We start from the raw sequence: 24,270 nt of genomic DNA, 5'->3' as shown, positions 1-24,270 counted from the left end.
TCGTAATGTGATTAACATACTTATGACAAATACGCCAACTGCAGTCGAGTGTACTTGGACAATTTACGAAAAAACAGCTAATTTATCTTATATTTTTAATACTGATTAAATATCTGAAGTATATTTAAACTTAAAAAGTTATGTTTGCGCTATACGCAGCAAACGTAAAAACTAACTCAGTGACGTCGTACTGCATTCGTTTTCGACACTGCTCTCTTCAAACGCAATTTAGCAAATGCAGCGCTACTACTTACTCCAATGTAACCATAGGAACAAGAGCGACCACAGTACTGGAAAGCGATCGCCAGACTTACGGCGAATTTCCTATGGTTGGTACACTTTTCTCAAAAGCTGTTCAAATAAAATCGAATTTGAAACGTGCATAAATTGTGATATTTTCTTCAAAGTGTATTACATATATGACAGCATCAGTGTTGCCACAGTAGAAGTTCCAGAAAAATATGTCAGATAAAAAATTGGGTTTTTAAAAGACGCAACATTTAACATTTGTCAAACCTTTTATTTTACTGCCGTAATTCTAGTACATATTAATGACAGTGATGCAGTTAATCTCTGTACTATGTTTCAGTGAAATAAAAGATTTAACTTTAGAGAACATTGTACCTAAGGCTGAAAATATCATACTTTTGGGAAAATCCATTTGAATTTTAGATACAGTCGTCCCAACTTACAATCAAAGTTAAAATCACAGGGTCTGTATCTTTCATCGTTGCGGGTTTCTGTATTCTCCAGCTTATGTTTGGAGGCACTCTTTTCTGACTTCCTTTGCTTTTTGCACGGCATTTTACTGTCTCCCACACCCTTAGAAAGTCAAGAGACAGAAGCACGTTCTTCATATTGACCTCAGGTTCTATGCTCATATCATTGATAGTTTGCAGCCAGCTGACCCATCGTTGAAACATAACACTGCGTCTATGGCACCAGTTTCTGTTTGAGACCCCGAAATATTGTTTTAGGCAAACGTTCCCTTAGACAGTTATTGAAACTTTCTTTGACATTTTGAGTTTTCCCGTGGATACATTTACGAAGTAAGTTTTCGCTAGCGAAGTCTTTCTGGATAGGATGCCTAACATCTGCTGTGTACAGTGGTAGAGGATGATTGTGCCTACATTTATCATCAGTTACAGTAGGTCTTTGTCTGCTCTGGTGGCTGAATGGTCAGCGCGACGGAATGTCGTAACTAACGGCCTGGGTCCGATTCCCGACTGGGTCAGAGATTTTCTCCGGTCAGGGACTGGGTGTATTGCTGTCCCTATCATCGTCATTTCACCTCCATCGACACGCAAGTCGCCGTAATGGCGTCAACTCGAAAGACTTGCACCGGACGAGCAGTCTAGCCGCCGGGAGGCCCTAGCCAAATGGCATTACTTGGAACCGGTTGGACACAGAGATTTACAGTGGTCCTCCATTACCTTTAAACTTATTCGTACTGTGAAACTGCCGTATTCTGCACGTATTTACTACCTACAAAAATAAAAAGTCACAAGGATTAGTAGAACGAAAACAGCACCAGATGATCAACTTTCGTAAGCAGTGGTCATCGAATAAATGGAATAAAGACAGTTACCTGCAACTGGGATAAAAACAGATTAATTTACAGCAGACAGAATGAGGAGTGTCGCTACTTAGAAAATGCTCTTTGTATCCCATTAGTATGCCTGTAGAGTCGCCATCGAACGTACGTATTTTACTCATGCAGGATACTCGTAGTACTGATGGGGATATGAAAACTGCATGGCTTGCCATGGTCGACTACGGTCGACGAAATTGTACAATTTTTCAATGATTGTCGCATCAAAGATGACAAGCTTGGAATACACATGACAATGTCCAGGGAAGGGCGCCCGAGTGGTGAGGCATATGTGGAGATGGAAAGTGGTGAGGACATAGAGAAGGCTTGCAAAAAGGTCCAGGAAATCACGTGTGATCGCCCACCGCACCCAGCTGCGCGGACGAGGCGTGTGGATCGCCATCTTTTACTGACAGGCTTCCGACGAGATCAGACGCATTGGCTGGTTGGTGGCCTCCGTGCACTTTTCGAGCCCCGGCTCAATCTGTTTGCACCTTAGGACCGCTAAACTCACGTAATGTGCCCCGGCTATGTCAATCAGTAGATGTTTTCTCAATAAACGGGAGGCAGTTTGTCGACCGGAGTTAAAAAATTAACACTTGTTCTTTCTTAGACCTCGCTTCCACCTCAGCCACATCTTGGCATGCACAAACCGTATATATTTTCCTTCAAGCAGGATTGGGGTGTAACATCACTTAATAAAAATTTATTTTGATGAATTTTCCTGGTTCCCTTAATAGCGTGTGGCCATCATAGAGTTACAAATTAATCGCTGGCATAATTCTAAAACATTGTTCTATGGTCCTGAAATTATACAGGGTGTCCATAACTCAGTTTCAAAATGCTGCAGAAAAAGGACAGATGCTCAGAATTGCGCCAAATTTGAACAGAATATTACTGACTCAGGGGGTAACGTCATGAAAGAAAGAAGAATTTAACGAATATCTTACAAATAGATGGCACTGTTAAGTGTCTGAATGTAAACGGGATCGGCTATAAATGACAGATGAATCGCAATACGACAGCTGTTGTTTGAATTGCACATTACACCATACTACACCATGGATAATGTTCACAGTGCATAACTACAAATATTCGGCAATCAACTGTTGCACTGTCAGGTAAGCGCATCCACCATGGTGTGGTTGTACAACATCGGGTGGTAAACGTCATTTTAACTGTCTTTCCAAAAACCGCAAAATGACGTCTATTTTAATTGTCCTGGGGCCAAAAACCACATAAAGAGCAAAGTGACATTGGTTTCTAATTGTCGTGATATGAGCAAGACATGTTCAGTATTGTAGCAGCACCACAGTTTAAGATAGAAAGTTAGATTCAATGCAACATTATTTCTGAGAGCACAAGTTACAGCCAGGTGCGGGCCAGATTGCAGTGAGTTACACAAACCAACAGTTGCGAAGTAGTATGGAGGCCACAGGGCCATCGAACCGCTGAAAAGTGTAAATGCAGTGGTTTGCATGGCGCAAACTACAGGCAGAAGGGGCCCACTGATGCAACCGGGGTGTGGTGCGTATGTGACTTGGAGCGGCGCGTTAGCAAATCAGAGGTGCATAGCCGAGTATAAATATGTGCCGTTTTCTTACGAGATTCATTCAAGTGTGGCAGCTCTCCTGGACGATGGGACATGTCACACAACCGGCTACACACAACAGCAGATGGAGCGCCGTCGTTCCAGTCCCCAGCAGGTCGTTTGTTTGACCCTCTGAGGCTGACGTGTGGTCCATAGCCAGCCAGCGGTGGGCCACTCTTCGGCTCGCTACCATGGGCAGTCGTCTCGGCTCCCGACACACGGTGGAGACATTCCGAGGTGTGGGCCACAGTTTCGGATCACGGGCGCTTGTTCGTCTCCACAATCTCAGCCACGCCGGCGAGAAGGAGGACGCAGCAGCTGGCTCCCTGCGGCTCACACTGAGCAGCGCTGAGTTGGCAGGGACGCAGACTGCTGAGCCAACTCCTGCGTCCTGACAACGACGCACTCTGCTGACGTACAAGGCTGACACGCAGCGTGTTGCACTGGGTCGCTGAGGCGGCTGCCTCAGAATTGCGGGACCCTGTGACAAGGCCCGAGGTGAATGGGCCACTGTAGAGGAAACAAATAAATCATTTCAGAGTCGCGGACGAGATTTAATACAGCACTTCTTGGCACCAATCCACTACATTTGGTGTCTTCCCGCTACATTTGGTCATCCTGATACATTCGGTTGCATAACTCGCCACTACATTCGGTGTCAGAATAGCGGACGTCGTCTGTACAGTACGACGTTCGAGCCCACTGCCTGCATTATAGTCATGTGCTGAGTTTTGATAAATTTTCTTTTGAGCATTGGACGTTTTCGTTCATGTTGTGTGTTGAATATGGCTGCTGGGAAGCCACATTTTAGGTGTTTTGCGTAGGCATATTATTTTTTGTTTTCAGCGTAGGTGGTAGTGTATTTGGGTCAGTAAGATTTTTAATTTTTTTGCTCATGGCATTTAATTACTTTTGTATTGGTTTATGATGATACCGAGTATCATGATACTGAGCTATAGGAAGTCAGGCTACTTAATCGTTTTGTTTTGGGACTAACTAGGAACAAAAGCAACACCGTGGCAGAGCCATGGGCGAAAGGTGTGTCGGAATCAGATGTGGCACACATTTTGTTGGAAAAAGTTGCACAATTTACAGCAGATAATACGCAGTTGAGAAATGAATTAACATCTAGAAGTGAGCGGGAAACCGCATCAGATCAGTCGTTATGGCCTAGGGAGCTGGAGATTGCTCCAGCCACCGTGAGTTTGATTATTCCTTTTTCTGACATTTGAGGATGTGTGTTCGTTTATGGAGGACTTGGAAACTTCAGCTGTGAAGAATGGTTGGTCTGATGAACAGTTGTTACATGTAGCCAAGATTAGATTAACGGGGTAAGCGACAACATATGTAAGGTGTTCTGAGGCCTTAAGTAAGGCGGGACAGTTTAAGCAGTTAAATGAAGGGCTTCTACAAAGGTACAAGAAACAGTATAGCGCCAGTACTTTGGAAAGAGGTTAAGTACAATGACAAAGAGACAGGAGGAGACGATAGAGAAATTTGCGGACTGAATAAGAGAAATTAATGAGTGTACTTACCAGTTGGGTCAGAGTGATGAAGCGAATAGTGTTCTGTTGCAGGAGGCAGAGCAAAGAGCACTTGATGTATTTATGAGAGGGTTACCGGCGGATATGTCATGGAAAGTGTGTGAAGGGACTCCAAAAGATTTGTATTCAGCCATTCAGTTGGCAATTCAATGTGAGGAAATAGACGTGGCAATAGGGGAATGCGAGTGGCAAACAATGTTTACAGTGGGTGTGAAATGTTTTATGTGTGGTCGTATGGACATGTGCAGAGGCAATGTACCCAGTCACCAAAGAATAGAGGAAGGGGTGGAAATCAGCAGCGTGGAGGATGGAGAAGTGGAGATAGGTGAGGTGGACAAAACGTTAAACTGCAGAGGGGGCCCAAGACCCACCTAAGGGTGCTCCCGTTTCATTTCAGTGGTACGAATACGTATGCAGAGGTGGAATGTTCAGTGGTAGGATCCATCTGAAGTAAAAAGCTTAAGATTTTGTTGGACACAGGGGCGCAAGTGTCAGTGGCTACTAGGAATATAATGGGACGAAGGAAGTTAGACCCACCACGTTATAGGTTGCGTGGAGTGGTGGATAAGCAGGTCACGCCTTTGGGGTCGGTGACTGCTGAATTTCGAATAGAGAAAGTCCGATTTAATACATGCATGGGTAATCGCGAGGGCTACGACATGAACTTAGGATTAGATTTCTTGCATCAACATCATGCCAAAATTGAGCTTAGACAACGAACTGTGGAACTTGGTGGAATGTTATTTCCGCTAGGGGAAACTGTTGTCAATGCAGAGATGTCGCGAGGGGCTTTCAATGTAATGAACAAACCAATTCAACTGGGTACATTAGCATTAAAGTTTAATTCGCATGAGTGTTGGTCTAGTGGCACCAGAAAATCGCTATGGGTAAGTGTGGAGTCAAATCTACCTGTGGGTACAGTATGCGTTATTGGAGGATAATGAAGTTTTGGGTTCACTGGGTTGTTTTGTGAAACATAGTGTTGTACGCATACAGGAGGGGAACAACGGGCGAGTATTTCCCTTGAATGTGGATAATTTTAGCCCTGTAGACGCGAATTTGAGGAAAGGAGTTTTAGTAGCAAATTTGTGTGTGCCAGATGACGAAGACTGTTGTTCAGAGGTCGCCAAAGAGATTAATTACTAACTGCTGATATAACTGCATTGCGTCACAAAATTAAGCATTTGAAAGGAGGAGAAAGAGAGTATATGGAAGAATTATTATGGGAATTTAAGGATTTGTTTCTTCCATAATGGCCATTACCAGCAACTCCATTAGCTCAACGTAGGATACCAACAGGGATTGAAGCACCTGTTTACCGTAAACCATACAGAATACCGAGGCATTTGCGGCCGATTGTGCAGCATTTCATTGATCAGCAGCTTGTGGTCGGTATTATAGAGCATAGTAATAGTTGCTGGGGAGTGGGCATTGTCATTGTGCCTAAGAAATTTACGGATGGAACTAAGAAATACAGGTTCTATTGGACTACTGATACCACAAGTTACAGCTAGCTGTGGGCCAGATTGCACTGAGTTACACATGCCAACGGTTGCGAAGCAGAATGGAGGCCACAGGGCAGTCGAACTGCTGAAAAGTGTAAATGCTGCAGTTCGAAAGGTGCAAGCTACAGTCAGATGGGGCCCAATGGTGCAACCGGGTTGTGGTACATACGTGACTCGAAGCAGTGCATTAGCGAAACAAAGGCGCGCAGCTGAGTATAAACAGGTGCCGTTTTCTAATGAGATTCATTCTAGTGTGGCAGCTCTCTGGACGGCAGGGTGTGGCACACCACTGGCTACACATAGCAGCAGATGGGGCGCCAGCGTTCCAGTCCCTGACGGAATATTGGTTCGAGCCTCTGAGGCCGATGCGGTGTCCACAGCCAGCCAGTGGTGGGCCACACTTCGGCTCGCTACCGTGGGCAGTTCTCTCAGCTCCCGACACACACTGGAGACATCCCGAGGCAAGGGCCGCAGTTTTGGATGCTGGATGACGGGCGCTTGTTCGTCACCGCAATCTCAGCCACGCCAGCGAGAAGAAGGACGCAGCTGGCCACCCGCAGCTCACACCGTGCAGCGCTGAGTCGGCAGCGACGCAGATCGGTGATCCGACTCCTGGAATCTTGACGCACGGCTCACCACTGGCGTAAAAGTCCGACACACAGCGTGTTGCACTGGATCGCAGGGGCAGATGCCTCAGCATTGCGAGACCCTGTGATGCAGACCGAGGTGAACGGGGCACTGCAGTGGAAGCAAATAAATCATTTGAAAGTCTCGGATGAGTTTTAATATGACACCTCCTGGCACCCGTCCACTACAGTATGTTGTCCAACGTTTTCTCCTAAAATCGACAATAAGTATATTCCACAAGAGACCAGACCGTCTCGGGTATAGCGTTCAGAATGCATTGCTCAGTGTATGTGTTTAATACAACTACGTCAGTAATTTTTGCACTGAACACAACATAGTTCAGACAACCTCTCACCCAAAAGTCATGTGACTTAATATCAATTAATCTTGATGTCCAGGCCCTAGGGACATGACAGCAGATACTTCCAACATTCCTGAAATTCCTCTGCACCAGCAGCTTCACTGGTTGCACAACTTGTGGAGAAGCGCCATTTTTCATAAAATGATTCGAACCACACATCTACGTTGTTGAAGGATCTGAATGACGTTGGTGCTCAAAAGACTCTCGCGTCGTTTACCCGTAACAGTAAAGGTAACAGGGGCCCGTCTCATCTCATCAAAAAAATATTGCCCTACGATAAACGTTCCCTCAACACACTCCACACAGTCACCTCTGCGGAATGAAGTGGTGCTGGTTGATCTGCGTGTGGATTTTCCATTGCCCATATTCTACACTTCAGCTATAAACATGTCCTTGGAAATGAAAACGAGCTTTGTTTATCTAAAGACTGTTCATCTGCCTGCAGAATGTTCCGTGGATATTCATTGCCCATTTCAGCGAGAGCAAGATATTCCAGAGAAAGCATTTGTCCTTCTGGCATATCAGCAGGAAGCTCGTATACACGGGTGATATCGTATGTACAGAATACGGGATGTTTCTTAGATTTTTATATGCCGTCCTCGCAAACACGTCCTACGATCAAGCAGTTCCCCGTGCACTATGGCCACATATTCGAAAAATGTCTGATGAACTGCTTTACTACTTGCCACATTGCACCTCAAAAGAACCTGTCTTTTTGGATTTTGTAAACATTTTCTGCAGACCCTTAACAGACATCGGATCTATGCTTTTTTGTCGTACCCTTCAGTGTCCAGAAGTTCTACAGGACTTCTGGCGTACAGTCACAGTTCTTGTAAAAAAGATAGTTGGGTGCTTCGAGCGCATACTAAGGAACATTTGTTTACCGTGCATCTGTCGGTGCGCATATTCTGACGCCTACTGCGCCATCCATTGGTTACATTGCACAAGTTGCAACCTCGTCTCCGATTGAAAGAATTATCCAGGACGTGTTGAATTAACGTTTTTTATTTCCGCCAATGTTCACAAGACTTTTGGCCTTTACATTACCGGTTTCGGTCAGCAGTTACCATCTCCAAACTTGCAGCTAAATTTGGTAAACGAGATACAATCAGTGAACAGATTACGTCTTAGAACAATAAAATTCGCCCCAACGAAAAATTTTTTACTTTCATGGATATGAAAAAACGCTCTTAAAATATGAGGAGGCCTACCCGTTTATAACATTTCCTAATACAGTAAAGCCATAATGGCATAACATATGCACAAAATCAGCATTGCATCTTCTCACATATTTAAGATATGAGGTAACCTAGGCCACAGCTCTGGCACAATCACACTGTCTCTATCGCAACTGTTCACACAAAACTGCAGTACAGAAGCCACAACTAACGTTTGTGCCATAAGTTCGTTAGATGTCGCTACTGTAAGTCGATGCATGTTGTTCAATTATACTTAATTATTGATCGCTTGATTACCATCTCCTCCCTACACACAAAAACTTCTGCTACCTCTTTATATGTACCTGTTATTTTTAGTCCTTTCGCTACCATTTCCTTCCTCACCTTCCTTTTACCAACGCTACCTCCTACTAATGTTTCTTCCCCCTCTCTCTTCCACCTCCCTCACTTCTACTCGTCCCTCTTACAATCTGAATGCAATATTTTAAAGAACCCTTGTTAGAGAGTACAGTTCACTACTAAACATAATTTAAAAATGTAAAGCATTCCCAATTTTGATTTTTCCATGACTACATATGTGTTTCACTTTCTACACATGCATGAACAAAACGGTCTACACTCGTGGTCTCGCAGTCGCGTTTTCGGTTCCCAAGCACAGGGTCCCGCGTTCGATTCCCAGCGGGGTGAGGGATTTTCATCTGCCTCGGGATGACTGGGTGTTTGTGTTGTCCTCATCAATTGATCATCATTCATAAACGTGGCGAGATTGGACTGAGCAGAGTTTGGGAATTTCTACGGGCGTTGATAACCACGCAGTTGAGCGCCCCACAAACCAAACATCATCATCATCATCATCATGAACAAAACGGTAAAGGATATCCCTAAGACACGCTCATCGTCACCCACACAGTTTTGTTCCGAACTTCAAAAAATTTCAGTACAGAGACAGCCATTCGGTGATTCCCGGACACCGGCGTGAAGGGTATCCCTTTCAACACGTCTTGGATTTCGTATATGGCTAGTAGGCGGTCGTTGAGCAACTTAGCTCCACTCAGTGAGATGTGTCGAAAAGTTTGCTTGTCACACTTCGTAAACGGCTTCCGTGTCGGATTGCCTAGGGGTTGGATGTGCTGTGACAAAAAGCTATTGAACGTCATTCGTGATCCAACCAATTTTAATAGCACTTATTAAAAATTGTATTCAAGCACGTTAATACGGAACATTCTTTCTTTTGAGACGACTGAATGAGACTGAAAGGGTACAGTACCGCGCGACATTGAAAATAGGTTCAACATACTTCATCATTTTTGTCAGAACAACACATTTTTTTTAAATAACTCAATTTCAATTAATACAGCAAAGCCGGATACCAGTGTGGGAAAGAATGACAACTTATTTATTTAATTGATCACATGTGCACTCCCACAAAGTAAATCCCTACATCCAGTTTGGTGAGATCTGTGAAATGAATGAATGTATGGTCGTCTGCTAACCGCAGATAGTGAATGCGAATATATGATCATCTTTGAGTCGATCCTTTGGCCACCTTTGGTGGGACCAAAGAGATGAAATTTACCTGAGCTTTGAGCGCCTGAAATGTGGCTGACCAATAGGGTAGCAAGGTGCCTCCCCACTTCGACAGAGGTGTGAGAGGACCTCGAGAACGGCCATGTTTCAGCACTCTGCCGCTGGATCTTGTGCTGTCAAGACCTGTTTTAGTTGTGCTCCGTAATGACGAAAGAGTGGAGGCATGGTATGCATGTGGAATATTTAAGAGTAGTTTGAAATATTAAGTTCTCTATATCAGGAACTTTTGTGGGGAGAAATAAATGTCAGGCAGGTAATATTAATGGGATTGTAGGAATCTTCGGAAGTGACCAACAGTCACAATGAAACCACGTGTAGCATTAAGTTGAAATACTTCCATGTGCTTAAGTTAAGCTGAATTACTAGAATGTGTACAATAAGTTGAAATATTTAAGAAATAGCGTGTGTACCATAAGTGGAAATATTTAGGAAATGGCGTGTGCAGGACTTGAAATTAGAGACGAGTACTTCCACGTGGTGAGTACTGTGTGAGTCTCAATCTGTGTATGAGACAAAGGATAAAGAGAAGTACTCGTCCATGGTATCAGTTGAGGACTCGCGTGTGTGATGTTCTTAATATTACTTTGCGTGATATGATTCCGTGTGACGCTTGATTCAAACTCTGAGAGAGAAGCAAGGTGAGTTGGCCGTCTATCCAGCAACGCCACTTGGCTTGCATTGCTCAGGAAGACGGGCATATATCTCCAGAGTTCATAGTAGGAAAGTAGAATTACGAAGTGGGGCAGTGTCGTGTGAAACTGGGATAAATATTAATTGAAGTGGGAAAGCTGAAAGTGATAGTGTTGTGACTATTTAGTGTTTTATATTTCTTATTGCAATGTGATGTATGTCATGTAATTTGGGTATGTGTGGTTTGCACGGGAGAGTAGCGAGGTAGTTTCAAAAGATTAGTGGGTTATGCTTGTTCCTTCGGTACCGCTCGGTCTGGAGGAAAGTTTAGTGATGATGATTGTGAGAGTCGAAGTGTGAGGTACAATAAAAGATCCACCATCCTATCCAGAAACTGCACTGTAGCGTTAAAATAATTACGAGACCATAATATAGAGATTCACCATTGTAAGGCCATGCCCACTGGGCGGAATTTCTCACATGTTATTATTGTAGGTTGTACAATGTGTGTGTTTAGGTTAGAGAATTTATCGGAATAAATAAGATAGTGAAAAGAAAAAGATTGGTGGACTTTCCTTCGAATTGTATGTTGTCATAATGTCCCAAATTTATAATGTGTGCGCCATTCATATTCAGTGCGGTGGCCACGTGTTGACAAAAGCCGTTAAATGAAAAAAGAAAGAAAATGTGGTATTGCCAGTGCGTAGTGTACAGTCAGAGTTCTGTAAATCACTGATAGTCAGATGCGTGTTTCCGTTGCATATTAATCATATAGGAGGATAACTTGTAACTTAAGTGTGAGTACTAGAGTTCATGTTACGCGATAAATAACAATGAATCCACTCGCTTGGCAGACCACTCATCTTGCAGGCCTGACAGCTTGATGCCACAGTATGAGTAAGGCATGTGGGTGTGTCTCATAATTTCGAACCTGCCAGGATATTTTGCTGTTAGGGTTTGCTGTTAGGATTTTTTTTTTATTTTGATGGAATATATTGTGATAGCGCTAAGAAGTAAAATTTTTTCTGTTTGCAATTTCTTTCTGGATTGGTGAGGATCTTTTATTTTATTTATGTAATTAATTGCTATATCGCCCAAGGCTGGAAGATCGTTGTATAATTTTTTTTGCGTAATGTCCGTGGTAACTAGGTCGCAGTCGAAAAGTGTAGTCATCATGGAGAATAGCGATTCTGGCGTGAACGTAGCAGTGCAGCAGGAAGAAGCTGTTGACCATGGGTTAATGAGCGGGGACGGCAAGCACTCAGAAGGGGCTGAATTGTTCAGCGGACCGCTACTGGGTGATCCTTCATGCGCCTGGCTTTGTCCACAACCGCGGGCTTTTCCCGACGACGCGGGCGAGCCGGGACTACGTCAGGTATGCAGTGAAAGTGCAGCTACCCTTAGCGAAGCTACGGTTTCTCAGGCGCACGAGGTGAGTGCGTCGAAAGTATCAAATTACAATGTGATACTGCAGTTTTTACAGAAGATGGATAGGGAGGCTAAGGAGAGAGATAGGGAGTTTAAGGAAATGGTGGACGCGATGCGTAGAGGTAATAAGGAAAGATGGGAAGCGATGGATAAAGATAGTGTGGAAAGTATGGAGGCATTGGATAAGGGAAGTAAAGAGGCAATGAGCAAGCTACACACAGTTATCGATGAGCGTCTGCCCGCAGTTAATAATCGGTTAGATGAGGGGGAGAAGAATCTGGGTGCGTTGATGCAAGTATGTGACGCCGTGAAAGAAGAAGCTAATAATTTGGAGGTACAAGTATTTGCAATGGAGAGTGATACTACTGGACGTAGGGACGTGTTGCCGGATGAGCGAATCAAAGAGGTAGTGGTCAGAAGGAATACGCTTAGTGCAGATGTAGAAAAGCTCAGTATAAGAGGCGAGACAGGCTCTGACAGTACGCAGCGAGAGGTTTATGCCAACCAGGGGGAGATACAATCACTATTACAACTTAAAGAGGCGCAATTAGAAATAAGTAGTAAACATAGGGAAGAACTAGCACAGTTGCAATTAGCGTGCAGTAGCGAAGGTGACACACCACCAGGTAGTTTGGAGGGGGAGAGTGAGATAAATTCCAAAAACGAAAATAGGCAGAAAGCGGAAGACGAAATCAGAGAGTTAGAAGAACGGTTGTGTCGGATAAAACAGGTGGTAAACCCAGCTGGGTGTAGTCCAAGGCTGTCTCAATTTCAAGATTCATTACCTTCATCGTGGGGACTGCCCCTCAAAATGAAGTTTGTGTGTAACCATTTGAGGAACGAGGCTAGAGCGAAAATGCAGGGAGTCATTAAAGACTGTAGTAGCTATTCAAATGAATTCTGGTCGCAAAGTAAGCAGGACCAGGTTACGCAAAGCATATTGATGATGCCAAATTGTAACGAAGTTGGTGTAAGAGATCCAGTGTCGTGCCATCAGGAAATGCTCAGACGAAGCAGGTATTTGAATGTGACATACGAACCTGGGGAGCTCATTAGGATCTGTATAGCGAAGTTGCCAGTGAAATTGCGCAGAGATATAGTGATAGCAGGCAGAGGCTTAGACGATTCCGAGTCATTTCAGCACTTGTTACAGGAACTGGGTAATGAGAGCAATATCGTGAACGGAGACACGACTCATAGGTCAGATAGTGTCGAGGATAGGAACGGCAGAAACTATCAGAATGACAGGAGAGCATGGAATCCAGGCATTTCATTTCTTGTCGTAATAGATTGATGGATAGGAGAAACTAATCCAACATATCAGCCCTTAGCATCTTGCTTTAAAACACACGCAGCTGGCACTGAAAATTGTCTATGTAGCGGACATACTCTACTGATATGTAGGAATGCAAATACCATACTTCAGACCAGAGAATAAAACACCAGTAATGGCATCTGTTAGGCTGGTCTCTCAGAGCAAAATTTGCAAATTTTTATTTCGAACAGTAAAATAAAAGGACTGTTTCTTCAAAGAAACCAGTTGCTAAAATGTTATGTAATAATGCCAATGAGTCCAGTTTAGTTAGTGCGATTTGACTAATTGCAGGTACTTAATACGTAATGTAAAAAGTCAACATTGTCATCGAAGTTTTTAAATCAGATGCCATCCGATCTATAGTATGTCATAGTCGTGGTGACAGTTATAATGAAGTGCTGTGTATGGTTGTTCGGAATCTGGTGTTAGGGAAAGAGGCCACTAGCACCAAAGTTTCTAACACTTGGGCTGTCCCATCTCTCCCAGCTTGTATTTTCTCTGCACACATTTAATTTTCATATAAACTTAGATTCCTAACTAGCAAATTCTTTACTGTGTATAGTTGACCATTCAGAGTGAGGCGGATTGCCCAGCAAAATGCTGTACTGATTGAGACGATCAAGGGAAAACAATTGCGTGGGCTTCATCACATTTCAAACATCAAATAATGGAAAAGTTAAGGATAGATCTAAAGTAGGCGATTTATGGTAGATAGTCAGTGTACTTATTTGTGGTGTGTAACGTTGTGCAGGGTCAAATCGAACATATGAATTTTCAGGCGGGATGTCAGGAAGTATGACGGAATAGACTGGTTGAATGAGTCATGAACAGGACTCGACAGAGTGGTGTATGTACGTATTTTTTGTCATACGAATAAGGATCAAGTAGAAACGACGTGATGATTAATGAGTGGATAAAGATGGTAGATAGAGAAGCGACGTGATAAATAGTAGTGGATAAAGGTGATATTTAAGGAGAGAAGCGACGTGAAGCAGTGTGATTAATAAAGAGAGATTCGACGTGATGAAACAGTGGTAAATAACGGTGAGTAGAATTAATAATGTGGAGATGTCTTAGATGTATGTTACAGAGAGGCCTGTGTATGCTGCAATAGAGATTGATGCCAATGGTGAAGGAAGACCAGGAAATGATGGAGTAATGGACGGACGGAGAGCCGAAATACGAATGAAGAGATGAGGACAACTGCACAATGTGAAAGGACATAAAGGGAGTATGAGATCCAGATGGTGAACGTTGTGGAATACTGACGTAAGATGTAATATAAGTGTAGATCTAATTCTTAGCATACCATTTGCGATTTGGCAAAAATAATATTTTTTGTTGTTGTTGAAGCCTGGTACCAGTATAACTAATCAAAACGGCACCAATAATGTGTACTGTTATTTTGCAGGTTGAATAATTTGTGTATTTTTTGTTCTTAGATGAAATGTCGCAATTCTAAGTTGATATTTAGCATAAAGTGAATGCAGAGGTAAGCCGATGGAAAGAGGTGCCAGAGTGAAAGGACGAATTCGGAGACTGGAAAGCTATCTCCGAAACAACTTCATGTGTTATGTGGTTAAGTATAAGGGAGCAAAGGTATGGTATGTTGTGAGTGTGGTGGTGTTATGAGTATAAGGGAGCAAAGGTATGGTATGTTGTCGTGAGTGTGGTGGTGTTAAGGTTAGCTGACTTCTAGACCTGTTCTGTTAGTGTATTAATGGATTGAATGAGAAGGAAAATGTGATGTCTGGTGAGTGAGAGTCGTAGAGTAGTGTGATCAATGCGCACACTCCTGTAAAGGGGATGCTACCAATCTGTAACTAAAACATTATTGTGTATTGTTTGATTTGGATGAACCTCGATGGCAGGTCAGGATCTGACATCATGTGGATGGTACATACGTGTCCTAGAAATGTTGTTATATATAATAAAGTGTAAAATAGATAAAGAGATACTAATTTCAGTGTGTCACAAGCACAAAGGTGCATTGTATGTTGTAGATTTAGAGTCATCAGTTTCTAAAATGTTTATTGTGGTAGGATGTTAGAGTAGTCTACTATTTTATATTGTAATTATGAGTTGTATAGATTGTTTATTATTCCTTTTTTTTTCTTTTACACTTTCATGTTTTGTATGAGGGACGACAGGTACAATCAATAGCGCAAGTGTGGGCTGTATATAGAAAAGGGATAAATGTTGATGTATGTGTAGAAAACTAGGGTGTATAGTTTTATGTTTTTTAGAACAAAGATTCTTTTATTACCAATGTATCAAATAGATCATACATGTAATCAATGAGTATTTAAATATATCCTTTTGTCTGTAATGTTGCGAGATGCACGGAAGGGTCTGACTGATTGGGTGTCGTAACGCCCATACCGCTAACGGGCCGAGCTGACGTAGCCATGGCGACGGGCGACAGAGCTGCGGCACTCCCCACTCCACTGCTGGACGGGGTACACTCCACGCGCCCGCTACAGCAGGTCAACGGCCTGGGGCGACACGCACGTACCACTGCCCATTCATAAGTTCCGCCACCCTTACGACTGGGGAAAGTATCCCGCGGAGGCAACAGTGGGTGGTTTCTTCTGCTCAACAGCGCGCGCAGCGGCCCCACGGCAGAGAGGACGACGCATGGCAGAGCCCGGCGGGCATTTGTTACCAGCAACTATTAACTAGTACTAGACTGTGGAGCCGTGAAGCAAGATGACTGCTCGTATGTCTCCATAAGGTGGAAAGTGAAAGACTGGTGTTCCCACGTTGTGAGTAGTGGAAAGGATTTGGTCTTTAGCAGACAGGACGATCGTTTTGTTTTGTCTTGACCACTGAATGGTGGGATCCATAAACTTTTGGTAGTGACTTGTTAAGTGTGCTTTGTGAATTGCATGTGGGACGCTTGGTACTCTTGAAGAGGACAGTTGCCGTTTGGTGACTAATTATTGTATGAACGTAAGAAACTAGAGTGGGACTTTGACATTTGCGTCTGTAGTAGGAGACATTTCTTTAATTGGTGCGGGAATAAGTGCTGTTTGTTGGACCTTACGACTTTTAATTACACCATGAACTGAAAGGACAGAATCGTGGGTAATAGTAGTTGTAGGACCATTTCTGGACGACCAGATTCGTGTGGATGGCACGCTGAGTGTGACTATGACATTTGTGTTTAATGTGAGATACAGTTTACTGTTCAGTGCGTGTTCAAAATGCCGATTTGAGTGACTTAAAGACTTTCGTCTGGGTAACCATGGGAGAGCTTTGACACCGAGACAGTGTTTCTAGGGAACCTGTCAGCAACTTTTTTGACCCCAAGAAAATCACAGAATGAAATGATTCCGTGTGACTCGCAAGATAGGGAATAATGTATTTGTAATTGTGTAAATATTTTTTTTATTATGTGTTTCATTCCTGAAGGGACAGCAAGTGTAATTGTATTTTATTAACATTTGTGTTTAGAATAGTTAGTGTTTTTTTGTTTGTTCTGGGTATCAAGTTCATGTAGCATGTTTATTAGAATATTTGATACGATGATGCTTTAATTATTAGCCAGTGGCGTAATACTAACGTAGCGGCTCTTGTAGCATTGATCAGTAGGGTTGTCACAGGGGAGAAGAGTTTGCATTGCACAACAAATATCGGAATTAATTGATGCATTTTGATGTCATGGACAGTAATGATCTTGTTGATGTGTTTGACTGAAGCCACTTATTTTCATTATCACAGTGGTGATATTTCACATTAAAGTGTAACGAAGGCTAGTCGAAATGCAAGTTCTTGTCGTCTAAATGTGTGACAACAGAGAAATGAGCAGTAGAGTAACATACGAGAGCTACTGGTGGATTCAAGCACTTATTGCTAACTATTTATTGCGTGTATTGATATGGAGCCTGACTTCTATGAGTAACTAGTGTACGAAATTTTTTTCCCTTTGTTGATTTTGTTTTGTATTTAGACATTGCCGTTTAAAGATTATTACAACGCAATTTATGAATGTCAGATTTCTTGTTCTGTGTTTGGACGTTGAGCTATTTAAAATTTCACGAGTACAATTAGTATTTTCTTTTATTTGTCATAGAATTAGTGAAGTTTGGATTACCCCTAAAAATAACGGAGACCCCTTTAAATAAGCAAATTTTTATCTCACCATTATTTTTTATTATTTGTATGATGTGATGTTCTATTTGTCATTTGGATTGACGTAAATTTGTATGTGTACGTTACGCCGGATTGTGGAGAGCACAATAATGCAGCAACTGTGTCAATACTTTGGTAAAGTAACAGCATTTGGTCGTCTATTTGAGGTCACCAGGGGCTAAGGTCTCCTCCTGGTTAATTTGATGACTTGCTAAGTTTGTTGTAATACAGCTTTCTTAAAAAAAAATGTTCGGAACTACCCTCGCATTGCAAGGATAGTACCGTGCCATTTTTTTCTGCATGGGTAGCCGGTGGTGAAAGGGTACAGTACCGCGCGACATTGAAAATAGGTACAACATACTTCATCATTTTTGTCAGAACAACACATTTTTTTTAAATAATTCAATTTCAATTAACACAGCGAAGCCGGATACCAGTGTTGGAAAGAATGACAACTTATTTATTTAATTGATCACATGTGCACTCCCACAAAGTAAATCCCTACATCCAGTTTGGTGAGATCTGTGACATGAATGAATGTATGGTGGTCTGCTAACCGCAGATAGTGAATGTGAATATATGATCATCTTTGAGTCGATCCTTTGGCCACCTTTGGTGGGACCAAAGAGATGAAATTTACCTGAGCTTTGAGCGCCTGAAATGTGGCTGACCAATAGGGTAGCAAGGTGCCTCCCCACTTCGACAGAGGTGTGAGAGGACCTAGAGAATGGCCATGTTTCAGCACTCTGCCGCTGGATCTTGTGCTGTTAAGACCTGTTTTAGTTGTGCTCCGTAATGACGAAAGAGTGGAGACATGGTATGCATGTGGAATATTTAAGAGTAGTTTGAAATATTAATTTCTCTATTTCAGGAACTTTTGTGGGGAGAAATAAATGTCAGGCAGGTAATATTAATGGGATTGTAGTAATCTTCGGAAGTGACCAACGGTCACAATGAAACCACGTGTAGCAATAAGTTGAAATACTTCCGTGTGCTTAAGTTAAGCTGAATTACTACCGTGTGTACAATAAGTTGAAATATTTAAGAAATAGCGTGTGTACCATAAGTGGAAATATTTAGGAAATGGCGTGTGCAAGACTTGAAATTAGAGACGAGTACTTCCGCGTGGTGAGTACTGTGTGAGTCTCAATCTGTGTATGAGACAAAGGATAAAGAGAAGTACTCGTCCATGGTATCAGTTGAGGACCCGCGTGTGGGATGTTCTTAATATTACTTTGCGTGATATGATTCCGTGTGACGCTTGATTCAAACTCTGAGAGAGAAGCAAGGTGAGTCGGCCGTTTATCCAGCAACGCCACTTGGCTTGCATTGCACAGGAAGACGGGCATATATCTCCAGAGTTCATAGTAGGAAAGTAGAATTACGAAGTGGGGCAGTGTCGTGTGAAACTGGGATAAATATTAATTGAAGTGGAAAAGCTGAAAGTGATAGTGTTGTGACTATTTACTGTTTTATATTTCTTATTGCAGTGTGATGTATGTCATGTAATTTGGGTATGTGTGGTTTGCACGGGAGAGTAGCGAGATAGTTTCAAAAGATTAGTGGGTTATGCTTGTTCCTTCGGTACCGCTCGGTCTGGAGGAGAGTTTAGTGATGATGATTGTGAGAGTCGAAGTGTGAGGTACAATAAAAGATCCACCATCCTATCCAGAAAGTACACTGTAGCGTTAAAATAATTACGAAACCATAATATAGAGATTCACCATTGTAAGGCCATGCCCACTGGGCGGAATTTCTCATATGTTATTGTTGTAGGTTGTAGAATTTGTGTGTTTAGGTTAGAGAATTTATCGGAATAAATAAGATAGTGAAAAGAAAATGATTGGTGGACCTTCCTTCGAATTGTATGTTGTCATAATGTCCCAAATTTATAATGTGTGCGCCAGTCATATTCAGTGCGGTGGCCACGTGTTGACAAAAGCCGTTAAATGAAAAAAGAAAGAAAATGTGGTATTGCCAGTGCGTAGTGTACAGTCAGAGTTCTGTAAATCACTGATAGTCAGATGCGTGTTTCCGTTGCATATTAATCATATAGGAGGATAACTTGTAACTTAAGTGTGAGTACTAGAGTTCATGTTACGCGATAAATAAGAATGAATCCACTCGCTTGGCAGACCACTCATCTTGCAGGCCTGACAGCTTGATGCCACAGTATGAGTAAGGCATGTGGGTGCCTCTCAAGACATTATCCCTGTTTGGGACCGAACATTAAAGAGTCGCACAAATGACTGCTTTACAGTAAGTTACAACAATATTAATTTTTGATTTGAAACAAATTACTTAAAGAGGTCTCTACTTGTCAAAACAAATAATAAAATCCTAGTGCTTGATTTGAGAAAAGTTACTAGATATCCTTAGTTCTGGTGTCAGAAGAAATTGTTCAGTAACATGACTATTTATCCAAACGAATTATTTAACATTAAAGGTTGCGTTAGAGAAAATTACTACAAGGGGCATCTTAATAACGGAGAAAGCATTCACATATCTGATAAACTCTGGTTATGACCAAGTCACGCAGTGGCTGATAACATCCCACGACGTCTCCAGAAAATTCGGGATGCCTAAGAAACAGGCACCTGAGTATACAGGCTTCACCTCTGTAGAACACAGACACAAAGGTATCTTCACAAACATCACCATTTACTGACATGGGGCGTCCTGTCGCAAGATATAATTACCTTTAATTGACTGAAGAGCGCACAACGCCGGAACTCTACCAAATTTTGTTACATTCCAGGTCAGAACGAGCAGTTAATCTAGGGCACATCCAAATGTATTAGACAGCCAAACTATAGGCCCACTGGTGAAACCGACCCCAAAAGTAATGAGAAATCATCAGCTATTTCAGTGGCCAAATTAAGTGCGCTAAGAAATTTCACGACAAAAGAGCTGTGATACCTCACGACAACGTGTGGGATAATTTTAAGGAAGGTGGAACCACGTATCTCATCATATGTCATTTTATGGAATACACTTTATTACTTAACAGCAGTTGTTACGATTAAGAATTTAAAACACCAAGTAGGTGTGACTGCAGTCTGGTCCAATAAACTGAGTTTTGTCAGTAAAATTAATTTCAAATCACTGCCACTATAAGTACTAACAATTGCCAAGCATGGATAGAGCTGTAAACGAATAGCCTACGCCCACCCACAATACAGAAATGATAACAAGTCACGCCACTTATTGTGGCTGTTGGAAAGCCCTAAACAGTTTATAAACCTTAATAAAATCCCTTAAGCAATAAAATACACAATCCCCCAAAATACACGAAAAGCAGGGAGGGCATAGGATTTAAATGTGAATCCTAGCTGGTACATACAACACACTAGCAGAATCATTAATAATAACCTTTAAATAAATATACAGTCTCTCAAAATACAAGAAATTTGACAAAATAGAGCAACCAATTATCACCCTAAACTGGCAGTAACCACGCAATGAATGGACTTTGCTAATGACTGTGGATAAAAATACTCAACAGTTCATACTCATAAGTAAAAGCCTTTAAAACCTACCACGCTCTAGAACTAACAAAATAGGGCCTGCAAGATTCAAACAAGTTGTTAAAGGGCAATTATAGTCATAAGGAACTCTGAACTTGCAGAAAACATTTTAAGGCTTGTGGTGCTTGCTCAACTCTGAGAGTTGATCTGAATAGGGTTCTGGGATTAATTGGGCGACCTCCACCGTGGCACGTACCAAAATGATCAGATTTACTTAACTTGAGCTAACATGAGTCAGCTGATATAGGCGTCTGGTTCCGGGCAAACTCGACGTAATGCGATGACAGAAGTGTCACTGCAGCAGGAAGAAAACATGTCTCTGCTCCGAGCCCAGGAAACAAGAACGCGTCTTGCACTGCTGGAACTACCCTTCCAACACGCATCAGGAACCTGCTCAAATAAGGCCACAAACGACAATATTTAAGATGTAGGGATATTTACTTATTGCTGAAAATTGACGACTTGAGCTACAACCATCTGTAAATGCAAATACCAGGGCACATCTCCTTTTGACAGTGGATTGCCTTCGACACAGACTATATTACAGTCCTTATTATATCAACTCAATTCAATTTACAGTAGAGAGTAATCGTACACATGCAATGAATATGATCTCGAACAAACGGATTAAAATCAGTTAACTGAGCGGTGACCATCCACTCAATCACTCGGAGGTTTAACGAGCATGACGAGTCTAATTCAACATTAACTCAGATGTGTGCTTACGATAACAACTACCAATAAAAGATCAACGCTCAACTCCACTCAGGTGCGATGGAGCTATGACTTCCAGGATTGCAAGCAGGAGTGTTGTCGCTCCCAGTCCTTGCAGGTGATCTACAGGTGCCGTAATGTTTCAGCCTCCAGAGTAGGCCCGGTGCTTGGTGTAGGGGTTGTATGTGGCGACAGCTGCCCTTCCCGTAACTCGCCGCTATCAACACTTAACCCATGGACCGATAAAAACCCAACAGCACACCCCCGACCAAAGACCCTTGCCTTGGAACGTGACCAGGATCAATATCTGCTGTACGATGGAGTGGCATGCCCACCAAAATTAAAGTCGCCACAGCTCAGGCTACTGTGATAAACCAGTAGGGTTGTCTTAAACCGCGAGGAAGGTACGGCAACTTTTTCAAAACCAAACAAAAGGAAACGTGAATAGTGAAAAGCAGGTGTTTAACGAAGTTGATATCTCCGACCACAAAATGCGGCCAAATAAGATCACACAAATAATGATTAATATATCAAAGGAGTAGCCCAGTAATGTTGGCACTCTTAATCATGCGTGGAAATACTCTAGAGAAAAGATGATAATTAATTCCTGATCGAACTTACAATCCTGAATGCTGGTTAGTCGGCATGGCAACGCAGTTTAATAGTTCACTCCAATACCTTAAAAGAGCCCAATAAATACTTCTTACAGATCCATACAAAGACGATAAAATAACAGTTGGTAACAATAATTTGGGGCTCCAGCGTGACTGAATACAACTCGTCCAGCCACACGTAACACACAGTCAGAATACAAGAATGTTTACAAAGTGCATTACCAAAGGAATAAAGAACCAGCAAAACTTTTCCAGGACCTACTGCATTAAATAAACACCCCTTCAAATAGTCAGAAAAAAAACTCAATCCGCACAGCAGTGGTCCGAAAAAAAAGGAACACTAAAATAAAACACATTTCAGAAACGGGCACATTAATGGCACTTCAAGCTAGGAAGGCTGAGCAGTGATAGCGATTTGATAGCTAATACCTATACCAGGAAATAATCAGTGGACTAAATTAGTAGTTCCCAGCAGAAATCTAAATGGGGCGGATCGACCGTATTGCGAACGGTCGCATCAGAAACAGGCACACACACCCACGCACAACGATAGTGTAACAGACTTCTATACAGTGAGCACTATGCATGAACGGCGAGGAAAGTTCTCAGAGTAGCTAACCTGGCGTATTCAGAAATGTCACGGCGGGAATGAAGAAGCATGCATGCCCAGTTTCCTCCTGCCTGAGTGTAATGGAACCGTTTCTCCAACAGAAGGAAGAATCGCACCGAGACTAACGACCAATGTCTTCCCGTGGGCCGAACGGTTCCACCTTGATACGTTTATACTGCCTTTACGAACAGCCACAGATGTTCGCCCCACGTGCTCAGGCAACGAACCTCTTGATCCACAGAAGGGGCCCACCGTGACCCTCTGTCATCCATACGCCACCCTCGTTACCCCATCGTCACTCCAGGCGCCTTCCCGCCGTCATCACGAACCGGGCCTCGCGCCTGCCCCATCTGGCCAAAGATAACCACTTCGATAGCCCGATGCGAGGTATCGAAACACTACCTCTTGGGCTCAGTGATTGGCTGCCTCTGTACAATGACATTTCAGGAGTGCCCAACAAAGGTGCCGGCTGACAACGGGGGTGTTGCTAAACTGCGAGTCTTATAGGGACTCTTTGCACATGTTAACGTCTCACTTCAGCCCTCCCCCACTTCAAGAAGCATAAACATCCGATACTACCTGTCGATTGGTTTAAAAAGGTCACAAGTCGTTTCGAAGGCGCATTTGGTTGTGCGTTCGGGAACAAGGGCACATATAAGAATATCTCACTTAAATCAACATCCCTCCATCACAACGTGCATCTGCACACACCCAAGTATAACATTGTGAAAAAAATTAGCGCACCCTTTTAGAGGTTTCCATTACATCCAAGATTTATTATTGCAACAGTGCAAATGCAGTACATTAAATGATTATATTTACAGATCAATAGAACAAGCTGTTCTGAGATATCAGTTATTGAACATTGCTGAAACACCTATAATAGTACATGGTGTAGCCTCAATGGATGGCATTGCAGGTGTTTAGTCTGGCATCCACTCGATCATATAGATGGTGATTGTTGTTCTGGAAGACGTTATACCATCCCTACTTCACCTGTTCATGTAGTCCTCTAAGAGTTGTACCCGCGGTCTAGTGGCCGTATCATTTATTAGTATTCTAAACGTCGTCGGTCCCGGGTTCAAAACCTGCCACAACTTAAATTTCCATTGCAAGTCAGAAATGGCCGAAGACTTCTGGTATAGGTCACCCTCATTCTGCCAACGGCCTTGTCAAAGAGGGTGTAGGAATGGATAGAGGTTCAGTGCACTCTCTTGTCCTTGGGGTGGGAAAATTCCCCTAAAGGCGGAAGACTCAGTTGTGTTCAACAGCACGAGGATGCAGAAGGCAACGGAAGCCACTGCGTTAAAGGCA

Source organism: Schistocerca americana, chromosome 6 (assembly GCF_021461395.2).
Source record: "Schistocerca americana isolate TAMUIC-IGC-003095 chromosome 6, iqSchAmer2.1, whole genome shotgun sequence".
In the NCBI taxonomy this organism is placed as follows: Eukaryota; Metazoa; Arthropoda; class Insecta; order Orthoptera; family Acrididae; genus Schistocerca; species Schistocerca americana.
The sequence above is the reverse complement of the archived record's forward strand: the minus strand, read 5'-3'. Positions refer to the sequence as shown.